The sequence below is a fragment of the Lutra lutra genome, chromosome 2 (assembly GCF_902655055.1).
Source record: "Lutra lutra chromosome 2, mLutLut1.2, whole genome shotgun sequence".
Classification (NCBI taxonomy): Eukaryota; Metazoa; Chordata; class Mammalia; order Carnivora; family Mustelidae; genus Lutra; species Lutra lutra.
Genome location: NC_062279.1, coordinates 37,489,860 through 37,502,219, shown reverse-complemented (window position 1 = coordinate 37,502,219; position 12,360 = coordinate 37,489,860).

Genomic DNA, 12,360 nt, shown 5'->3' with positions numbered 1-12,360 from the left:
TTCTTATGAAGTGTTTATTAATGAGAACATCATCTGTTACTGCCATCAGGGAAGTCAGAAGGAAACTGAAATAACCAAAACCATGAAAATAGGTAAGCAGAAAAAAAACATTTTTTATGGGACCATTTAAATCTTTGAATTAAGATAATAAATTTGACCTAGGCCAAAGTCCTAAACCATCACTTGGTCAGCACTGTCATTGGCTTTTCCTTAAAGTCTCCAGAGTTCTTTGAACGTTTTAGTGCCTTATTTTGGCAGCCCTGAAAGGCAACCTGTGGTACACTGAACCAACTGATGACTCCGAACTAGAAAAAAATGGAAACACATGAAGAATTAAGATAGTAGCCCTACACCCCCATTTTCTTACCCAATCTTTTGTCTGTGCTCACAATGATACAGTTCTTTCTTCTTCCTATTCCTTTTAAGTCCTTTTTAGGAAGATTTTTCTGCATCTCTACTATATTTAACTGCTAAGGACTGATGATGAGACAACAGTCTTTCACATTTAGAGAGCTTGTAATGTGTTAAAAGTTTAAATAAAGGATGAAATACTCTGAAAATGTTTCTTTCAAAATGTAAATTAAAACTGCATTTGGTAAAGGTTTTTGAGGCTGCAGGCAGTTCTGTGGTCCCTTACAGGTATTGTTTGATCTTATTAATGAAGCTGAAGCAAAAGCAGAAACCATATCGTTCTTTTTGATGATCAAAAGGAGAAATTAGTGTTCAGTACATTATAAAAATGCAGTTTTGTAATCCAGCTTATCAGTACTTGAAGTAACTTTTAATGGTGCATGACTTTGCATTCTAGAATAGCTCTCACACTGTTTTTTCCTCTTACATCATGGGTTTCCTCTACATCATAGTTTTATTAAGAATATGGTCTCCTGATAATAAAAGTAAGAGAAATTGAAACCAAAATTATACAGCAGAGAGAACACTTGGCTAAGCTTCTTGAAAATGAATGATTCATAAGGCTGATATTTCTGAAACCAGGCCCAAGGCAAAAGAAACAAAAAAAGTATCATGTTGGGCTATCATATCTATATGAAAGCCAAAAATTCCAAAAAACTTTTAAGAATTAGAGAATGTGTTAGTCCTATAGTTTTTCACTCTTTGTATCTGGATTTTTTTTCATGGGTGAGTCAAAAAAAGATACAAGGAATGGAGTTTCAGATAATTCTGTCTTGAAAAAGATTGAATTTTTTTGAGAAGCATAGCTTGATAAAACTTTTCTTGACTCTGATTATCCAACTACTTCATTAAATTTGTCCTACTTTTGGGGAGGTTGGGTGGCTCAGCTGGTTTAGCAGCCAGCTCTTGACTTGGCTTAGGTCATGATCTCATGGTCATGAGATTGAGACCCACTTCAAGCCCTGTGCTGAGCCTTCTTCCTGTACCCCTTCCCCTTCTCATGCATGCTTGCACACCCTCTCTCTAAAATAAATAAATAAATAATAAATAATAAATCTACCTGTAAAAAAAAAAATCCATCCTACCTTTGACTGCAGAAACAATAATACTTTAATATTCTGCTTTGTTCTTTACCTATTTATCTCTACTTACACACTTTTACCCTTTTCATATTTCTGAAACTACATTCTCAATTGATCCTCAGTCCTCATTTGTCTTACTTTTTCTTCAGTAATAATCACATCTCATTGAAAATCCCTTTTCAGGGGCACCTGAGTGGCTCAGTGGGTTAAAGCCTCTGCCTTCAGCTCAGGTCATGATCTCAGGGTCCTGGGATCAAGCCCCTGCATTGGGCTCTCTACTCAGCAGGGAGCCTGCTTCCTCCTCTCTTCCTCTCTGCCTGCCTCTCTGCCTACTTGTGATCTCTGTCAAATAAATAAATAAAATCTTTTAAAAAAGAAAAGAAAATCCCTTTTCACGTGGTGTCCAAAAAACTTTATTTATTTATTTATTTATTTATTTATTTATTTATTTATTTATTAACTTTCAACCTTGAGGCCAAGACCTGAGTGGAGATCAAGGGTCAGATGCCTGACCCAGGCAACCCTTTGGAAAAACATCTTGATTTTACTATCATCTATGGATTCTTTATCTTTTTCTTTCACTTTTTACCTGTGGCCAGCTCATTGTGAAAGAAGGCTCCTGAAAGTTGAAACTCAGCATTTTGCTCTACAGCCTCCCAACTCTGACATCTGTCTATCTTGTATATATCACCTGTTTTGATGACTCGGTCTCTTCTCTCTAATAATTGTACTGCCTGACTTATCTCCACAGTTATAAACTACATTTCCAATTGCCTGGTACTCATCTCCATCTGGAAATCCTGTTATCTTGTTTCATAGGGCACAATATCAGAACTATTGTTAGTAGACATACAAATGGACTTTTATCTAGGACCATGATAAACACAAATTTTTTCCCTGATAACATGGGATCACATATGATAATCCAAGTTTCTCTTTGCCATTAAGTTATGCTAGTTTATGTAAAGAGTAGCTTTGTTTTAAATAAAGGATTTTTCAGTTAAAAAAATAAAGTGATCAAAAGCATACAAGAAGAAAGAAGAAAATCACTGAAATACTGATATCCACTAGGGGCGCCTGGGTGGCTCAGTTGGTTAAGCAACTGCCTTCGGTTCAGGTCATGGTTCCAGAGTCCTGGGATCGAGTCCCGCATTGGGCTCCCAACTCCATGGGGAGTCTGCTTCTCCTTCTGACCTTCTCTGCTCTCATGCTCTCTCTCTCTCTCTCTCAAATAAATAAATAAAATCTTTAAAAAAAATACTGATATCCACTGACATTCACCATTAATGTTTAGTGATTATGTTTTCTACTGTTTTTTGTTTACATTAATAATATTAAAAATTTTCTGAGCCCTTATTTGTGTTAGGAATTTTAAAAAATTTTTAATGCATTTATTATCTTATGAGGAAATTCTCATGATAACCCTAAGAAGAAATTAAGGTAGCTCAGGATTTCCTGTGCCTCTAGTTGCCTGAACAAAATAAAATTAAATACTCCCTTGAAAGAAGTACCCCAAAGTATTTTTGTCACTTTTATAGATATCTGGCTGTTATTAGCTAAATAATCAGGCACACCATGTAGTATCATGGAAACAACAAATTATAGAAGAGACCCATAGGGAATTAGATAAAAGAAAAGGGAAACAGACTTTAAAAGTAATTTGTTTAATATATTCAAAAAATAAAAGACAAGATTGGGAAATTTTGCAGAAAATGTGAAAACCAAATGAGTATTCTGGAATTAACATCATTGATAAGAGAATTAATGAATTTGCAGCTATAGTAGAAGAAAATATGGATTAAAGCCTGAAGAGGAAAAAAAAAAAAAGATGGAAAAGAGAGAGAGAAATAGAATGAAGCACACTCAGAGAGAGGGTAAAGTGAGGAAATCCAGCAGAGATGCAATCTCAGTCTCGAAGGAAGAAAAGATAGAAGGTAGAGAGAAGCAATAAGGCTGAGAAAATTTTAAACATGATAAAAGACTCTAAGTCACAAATAGACAAACACTATTTAAAAGGGCTAAATGAAATGAAACCTATAGACATAATAGTAAAAGAGCAAAAAAAAAAAGATAAAAGTCTTTAAATTTTATTTTATTTTTCATTCAAGAATGTATTTATTTATTTATTTGAGAGGGAGAGCATGATCCAGAAGGAGGGGCAGAGGGAGAGGGAGAAGACGACTTTCCAGTAAGCAAGGAGCCAGATGCTGGGCTGCATCCCAGGACTCTGAGATCATGACCTGACCTGATGATGGATACTCAACCAACTGAGTCACCAGGCAGCCCCCAAATCTTTGCATTCTAAAATTAGAAAAAATATAACAAGTTACCTTCAAAGGAGCTAAAAGCCTGGCAGTTAAGTTCTCAAAGAACTATTGGGACCTGAAGACAATGGAACAATATCTTAAAAAAGTGCTGAGAAAAAAAATCAAATCATAATTATATATTCACAAAAAATAATACTCAAGAATATAAATAAAATAAAAATATTTTCAGTTAACCAAACAAAAGATTAGAATCTATTACCAGCTAACCCACAATCAAGGAAAAATTAAGGTTTTCTGTTTGTGTGTTTATTTTTGCAAAGGAAAACTAATTTCAGGCATAACAAAAAATGACAAATTATTATTCAGATAGATGGATTGAATTAAAAATATATATCAACAACAGTATAAATATGAGGAGGGATAGAAACATAATTAAATTCCTTGCATTTCCTGGTAAGAACAAATTTATAAAGGTTTTGAAAACTTGTATGCATTTGTCTTAATCCCTAGGGCTACAACAGATAAATAATGTAATAATGAAAACCAACAAGCCAATAGATGGGAAAAATGATTAATAAGTAAATCTTAATCAATAAACATCAACATTAAAAAAAAAAAAGATGCTGGGGTTCCTGGGTGGCTCAGGCAGTTAAGCATCTGACGCTTGATTTCTGCTCAGATCATGATCTCAGCATCATGAAATCAAGCCCCACGTTGAATTTCATGCTTAATGCAGAGTATGCTTTGTATTCTTTCCCTCATTCTTTCCCTCCTTCTGAGCCTCCCCCTGCTCACTCAGTCACTCTCTCTCTCAAAACAAACAAATAAATAAATGAATAAATGGCTAAATAAATAAATAAAATTTTAAAAAGAAAGCAAATAATTTAACAGTGGATTTAAAATCATATATATCAGTAATTACATTTTATGTAAATGAACCAAACCTTCTCATCTAAAATTACAAAGATTATCAGACTGCACTTTTGAAAGCATAGTTATATGCTGTTTGAAATATAAAAATTGGAAATATAAGACTACAGAAAGGCTAATAAATAACATAATAAAAATATATATTAGCAAACACTAATAAAAATATCTGTCATAGCTATATAAATATTAAGTAGTGTAGACTAAACAGTATTAGAGATTGTATCTGTCAGAGTTCTCCAGAGAAACAGGCCAATAAGGAGATATTCTAGATAGACAGAGATGGAGGATAGATAGATGATTATAATGATGATAGGTAGATAGATGACAGATAGGTAGTAATGTAGATTTATAGATAGATAAACAGATATGAAGAAATGGACTTACATGATTGTGGGGGCTAGGAAGTCTGAAACCTGGAAATCTAGAGGGAAATCCAGCAAACTGGAAACTCTGACAGGATCTAATGTTGCAGTTCATAGGCAGGATTTCTTCGTTTTTAGTGAAGTTTAGGTTTTTGCTCTTAAGTCCTTTCAACTGATTAGAGGAGGCGCACCCAAATTATCACACCTGATCTCTATTACTTAAAGCCAACTAATTATAGATATTAACTACCTCTACAAAATACCTTCGGAACAGTTTAAATTAGAGTTTACTTGAATAAATGGGTCCTATAGCTAAGCCAAGTTGACATAAAACAAAGTATCACAGAGATAAAAGGGGAATACTTTATAATACAGTGTTTAATTTAAAAGATGATATAAATAACAATACTAAATTTTCTATACATTTAACAACATAACCTCAAACCATGTAAAGCAAAAACTGATGGAGATGGAACACAAAAGACAGAGCGATATACCCATAATTAGACTTCAAATTTTTGTTTTTATTTAAAATCTCACTGGCAGCTAGTCAAAAATCATTAAATATGTAAGCAATTTTAAAAAACAGGATTAATGAACTTGATCTAATTAAGATGTATGCAATATCAAATTCATCAATTTCAGAATACGTATTATTTTCAAGTACAATGGAATATTTACAGAAATTGACTGTATTTGTACATGCAGGTGCATAGTCAAATCTCAAAAATTTCAGAAGATTAAATCCTACAGAATATATTTTTTAACAAAGGTGAAATAAATAACAAAAAGTTAACTGGAAAATCTGTTGGAAAATGAAGACATAAATTTATATAATTCATAGGTCAAAAAAACCCATCAAAATGGAAACTAGAAACTATTTTTATTTGAATAATGGTAAAAAAAACCCATAAAATTTCTGGGATGCAGCTAAAGGCATATTGAAAGGAAAATGCATAATCTATGATGCATAAATTATTTAAAAAGGACTCTGCATCTATCTCATGATTTGGGGAAAATAATGCATTAATTAAAAAAATGTAAATAATGATGTGAATGGAGGTAGATAAGTGAAGACATTAATAAAATAGAAAAATATATACATATATTTGAAAAAAATGTGACCCCCCTGGTAAGAATAATAAAGAAAAAATAAAGGACCAAATATCTTAATGTCAGGAATGAAAAAAGGAACATCACTAGAATGCTACAGTCAATTAAAACATTAATATTCAAGTGAGACTATGTGCCACTTTTTTTGTTGTTGCAAATTTTAACTAAAATGAAGTCCAAATTATATGGAATAAATATGTTTTTTCTTATGAAATTTTTGTAAGAATACTCTAAGTCAAATAGTCATCAATATTTTAATTATGAAATGCTTAAATAAGTTTTTTCTGAACAATTTATAAATGCTAACTCACATCATCCTTGCAATCATTGTAAAAAGTAGGTATGCTATTACTCTCATTTTCCTGATGAGAAACATAAGAAATGTAGGATTTAAGTAACTGTCCAAGTTCACAAAATAAGTGTGGAAAGACAAGATTAGAGTTTAAGCAGTCTGGTTCCAGAGTCCATGATTTTAAAACTGTTATGCTATGGAGCCTCCAGTAAGAGACTACAAAGCACTGGTTTTGTTTGATTGTTTTCTTTCACTCTTAGGTTTAACAAGTTTCCAGGAGAGGCTTTCTACAAACTAATTACATGTTGTGATAATTCTGTGAAATGTATGCTAGTATACCTCTATCTGTTTATAGCTCAAACACCCCACAGTCAAGAGAGCACTTTTAAATGGAGCAAATATATTTTTAATCAGAGATCCCAACTTAACTGTACTTAGAAATCTCCACATATTAAGTAATAAAAGGAAAAGTGAGAAGCAATATGCAATAAGAATAAAACAGGGAAAAGGAAAAAGGAACCAAGGACAGAAGTTTGGTACAGCAAAAGTAGTAGTTAACATTCATAATAAATAGCAGAACTTATACAGCTATATAAAAAATTAGTGAATTAGAATTGTTATGAATTTAGTTGAACATTATTCTCTGCTTTGAGCTTCAACCAAAATTCTGAGACAATAGGAAATTGTCATTTAATCTCCTTTTAAATAAATTCATAAAAACATATGTGGAAGTATCTTTCTGAGTACATTACTTGATTCTAATGCCAAGGGGAATGCCAGGTTGCCAAACCAAATTTCTAAATATTCTACCAAATAGATCTTGTAATATTTTGCTTAGGGGCCAGTAATAGAAAGTATTGTGAGGGGCAAATATACAAAGACAGGGTTCAGGAACATGTTCTTGAGGAAATTTCTTTTTATTTATCACTGTGTCTTTTACCTAATATTTGGTTGCTTTTGTTTGTTTTCTTTTTTTACATTTTGAATATTTTTATCATGAAATGTTGGTAAAGACCTGTGAACATATGAGACTACATTTAAGTTATAAAGGATAATACTAAAACAAACCTATAGAAATAGAATATCACCAAATACCCAAACTGGATGCTCCTTCTCATCACATTCCCTCAGACCCCCTTCCTATTTCAGAGAAACAGTATCCTGAATGCATTTGTGGGTTTTTTTTTTTCCTATTAAGTTTTTTAGTGTAGTTGACACACATGTTACATTAGTTCAGGTGACAACATAATGATTCAACGAGTTTATACATTATGTTATGCTCGCCACAAGTGTAGCTACCATCTGTCTGTTACATTGACTGTATTCCTTATGATGTGCCTTTTATTTCCATAACTTATTCCTTGCCTACCTGTAAGCCTTTCACCCATTTTGCCCATTCCCCCACCCTGCTCTCTTCTAGCAACCATCAGTTTGTTCTCTGTGTTTTCATGTTTAATTCTGCTTTTTGTTTGTTTTTCCATTTTTTAAAATTTCAAACGTGTGAAATCATAGTAATTTGTCTTTCTCAAGTCTGATTTATTTCACTTTAGAATAATAGCCTCTAGGTCCATCCATGTTGTCATAAATGTCATGATCATGTCCTTTTTATGGTTGCATGATATTCCTGTGAGTGTGTGTGTGTGTTTACCACATCTTCCTTATCACAATTCCAGATTTTAAGATATACCACAAAGCTATAGTAATCAAAATAGTATGGCACTGGCACAAAAATAGACACCTAGATTGAAGGAACAGAGTAGAGAGCGCAGAAATAAACCCACAATTATTATGGTCAATTAATCCATGGCAGAGGAAGAAAGAATATAAAATGGGGAAAAGACAGTCTCTTCAATAAAGGATTCTTCAAATACCAGACAGCTACATGTGAAAGAATGAAACTGGACCACTTTCTAATACCATATGCAAAAATAAACTCAAAATGGATTAATGGATAAATGTGAGACCTGAAGCCATAGAAATCCTAGAAGACAGCACAGGCAGTAATTTCTGACATTGGCCCTAGTAACATTTTTCTAGGTATGTCTTCTAAGGCAAGGGAAACAAAAGCAAAAATAAACTATTGAGACCACATTAATGTAAAAAGCTCCGCACAGTGAGGGAAACCATAAACAAAACAAAAAGGCAACCTTCTGAATGGGAGATGATATTTGCAAATGACATATTTGAGAAGTTCTAAATATCCAAAATATATAAAGAACTTACACAACTGAACACCAAAAAAGGAAACAGTATGATTAATAAAATGGGCAGAGGACCTAAATAAATATGAATGCATTTTTTAAACATTATTTTCACTTGTTTTAGTTTTACAAGGTTTGCATGTAATATTAAACCATATGTTGACTATTACTTGCTTTTAAAAATTTTGAAAATGATACTCCATTGGTTATGTCTCACAATTTCCTTTTTCAATGATCAATATCTTTGTAACATTCATCCATATTGATACATTTAATTGTCATTAAATTCACTGATTTATTGCATTCAATTTATAAATATGTTACATTTATCAATTTTCATGTTTCTGTACATAAAAGCTATTTCTGGGTTGTTTCTTTTTTATTATTTGTTTTCTTGTTTTTGCTATAAAGAACAGTGTTAGAAAAATCTGGTGAATCTATAAAAGAGTTTATTTAAAGCAAAATTTTTCAACCTTTGTCTCATTCACATTTGGGCCGTGTCTCTTGGTTAGGTGTGGGGCTGTCATATGCACTTTAGGATGTCTAAAGTGACCTCCTGACCTCTAAAGTGACCGCTGACCTCCACACACTTGATACCAGTAGTGCCTCTTTGTCCAATTCTAACAGCCAAAAATGTCTTCCAACTTGCCTAATGTCCCCTGAGGGCAGAAGTTGCACGTGATTGAGAATGACTAAAGTAATACATGTAGAAAAGGAGAACTATTGAATAGAAAGGCAAAGATGTGCCACTTTTTACAAGGTACTTCTGCCAAAACATTTTCCAACCAAGTGTGTAAGAATGTCTCATTATATTTTTGTTGAGACATTCTTCAACCTCATCAAATATTTGTTAGTGTTTGTAATTTTAACTTTTGCTCATATGGCTAATGTAAAATGCCATTTATTTGTGTGCTTGTACTTTTTGAACTTATGTTTCATTTTTTTAGAGCAGAGTTAGTTTAACAAACAATTGATTAAAAAAATGCAGAGATCCCCCTCTCGCCCAGTTCTACTCTGATTCCATACTGTTTCTCTATTATTTATATCTTGTACTGGTCACTGCTTTTGTAACAGTTGATCAGGTTTTATTCTTTATGTTGTTCATTCCATGGGTTTCAATAAATATATAATCAAAGTGTCCATCATTATGGTATTGTATAGAGCACCTTCACTTCCTAGAAATTGCCATGCCTCATCATCTCAACCCCTCCAAACTTCTGTTAACCACTAATCTTCTATTGTCTTCATACTTTTGCCTTTTCCAGAATGTCACATACTTAGAATCATATAGTATGTAGTCTTTCCAGAGTTTTTTTTTTCCTTTTTTTTTTAAACTTTGCATTTTATGATTACTGGTGAGATTAAGCATCTATTCAGATGTTTAAGACAAACTGTATTTTCTACTCTGAAATAATTGTGTCTTTTGGCTAATTTTGATTGGAGATGTTTATAGTTATGTATCGATCTGCAGTTTTTAATATTTTAATGTGCTAATTCTTGTATAATTATGTGTTGTAGATAAGTACTTCTCAAATTATTTATGGTTAAGAACTAGATATTCTTTTTATTTTCAATCTTATTAAACTACTGATTTTGAAAAATACAATACAAATTATTTACTAGAAAAATAAAATAAAATGGATAAAATATAAAATACCACATTTTTATTATTGGAGTCAACAGATGTACATTTAATTTCCAAAGCATGTATTTATTTTTAAGTACACATTATTTAAAAAAAATTATAAAAATTATACACATTATATATGGGTGTGAATAGTGATTAATGTATACAGAGAACCTCCATTATACTTACAACTTTTTGTTATTACATAATGGTAATAAGTTAGGAATGAAATAGCAGTTATTCACATTAAAAGTCTATAAGAACACTTGAATGCTATTTTTCAGTATTTATTTCATATGGAAACAGGACTTAATAGGTATATAATTCATATACAGGAAAGTACCTAAATTTTCAGTTAGGGATTTGTGTTGTAAATGGAAGAGTAACTCCCCCTTGTGGATTCTTTAAGGATCATTTCAGTGCGGTTGTGAAATTACACTCTGAAAGAAGAATAAAATTAAAGGATTTATTATATTCACAGTTTCTGAAAAGGGAGGCAAAATAGACCCAGATGGCCACACAGTCTCCAAAAGCCCAAAGTTTGATCATAGTAGGCAAGGAAGAAGCAGAGGAATTACCTATGGGCAATGAGTAAATACCTTTATTGTCATGAGTGAGGTAGTTTGTAGTATCCTGGAAGCATTCACATTGGATATTTGAATATGGAAAAGAGGAAAGGGATAAAATAGGGAGATCTTCATGAGACTTATTGCTTCAACACACATTGAGGATAGATACCCAGACATGGGAAATAGCTGGATAAATTCAAAACATACAGGGCAGGTCCTGGCACTCAAGGAGCCATTGACAGAATAAATAACAGTGTTACATTATAAGATTAATAAGATTTGCCATCACATAGATTAGGATAGAGAAAATTTACATCATTTAGAATGTTCCCTCTGCCTCTCTTCAATCCCTTCTCACCCAGAGTCAACCACTATTTTGATTTTTATCACCAGAGATTAATTGTGTCTGGTCTTAAAGTTAATACAAATGTAATCATACAATACGTACATTTAGGATCTGGCTTCTTTCACACAGCATAGTGTTTTGAGGATTCATCCATGTTGCATTATTAATAACTTGCTGTTCTTATTGCTCAGTCATTTTTCATTATATAAATATACTGATTTTGTTGTTTAACCATTCTCCTTATAAGTCTTTAATTTGTTCCCAGCTTTTGACAGTTAAGAGTAAAGCTTCTGTGGACATTGGTCCATGTCTTTGTGTGTGTGAATTCATTTTTCTGAGGTGTTTGGCTAAGAGTGGAGTTATTACGTAATAACTTATTAGAAACTGCTACATAGTTTTCCAAGGTGGTTTTCCATTTTACATTCTCACTGGCATTATAAAATTTGTAGTTGCTTCACATTCTCACCAACATTTTCCTTGCTATTTTAGTAGACGTCAGTGGTATCACACTGTGGATTCCTTATGGTAATAATTGCTATTCAGATATCTTTTCTAATGTGCTGATTCACAACTTCATGACATTTTTAAAAATGTGATTTAATTTTTATTATTGACTTGTAAAAGTTGTTGATTCATTCTGGATACAAATACTGTTCCAGGTACATGTAGTGTTCTCCAGTCTCTGGCTTTTTTACTTTCTTAATGGTGTATTTGATGAAGGATTTTTAATTAAGGATCAATATATCAGCAGTGCCTGGGTGGCTCAGTCTGTGAGGTGTCTGCCTTCAGCTCAGGTCATGATCCCAGAGTCCTGGGATAGAGGCCCACATCTCCCTCTGCCTGCTGCTCCCCTTGCCCGTACTCTCTCTCTGTAAAATAAATAAATAAAATCTTAAAATAATCACTACATCAGTTTTTTTTCATGTTTGGGACATTTCATATTGTATCTAAGAAAACTTCGGCTATACCAAGTTCATGAAGACTAGTTTTGTTTTCTGCTAGTAAATTTTATAGTTTTTATTCACATTCAATTGAATTTTTATATTGTTGAATAAAAAGATTTTCTTTCTTTTTAATTATTCTTGTATATGAATATTCAGTTGTTCCAACACCACTCATTGAAATAACTATTTTTTAATGGATTTTTTGGCTATTCCAGA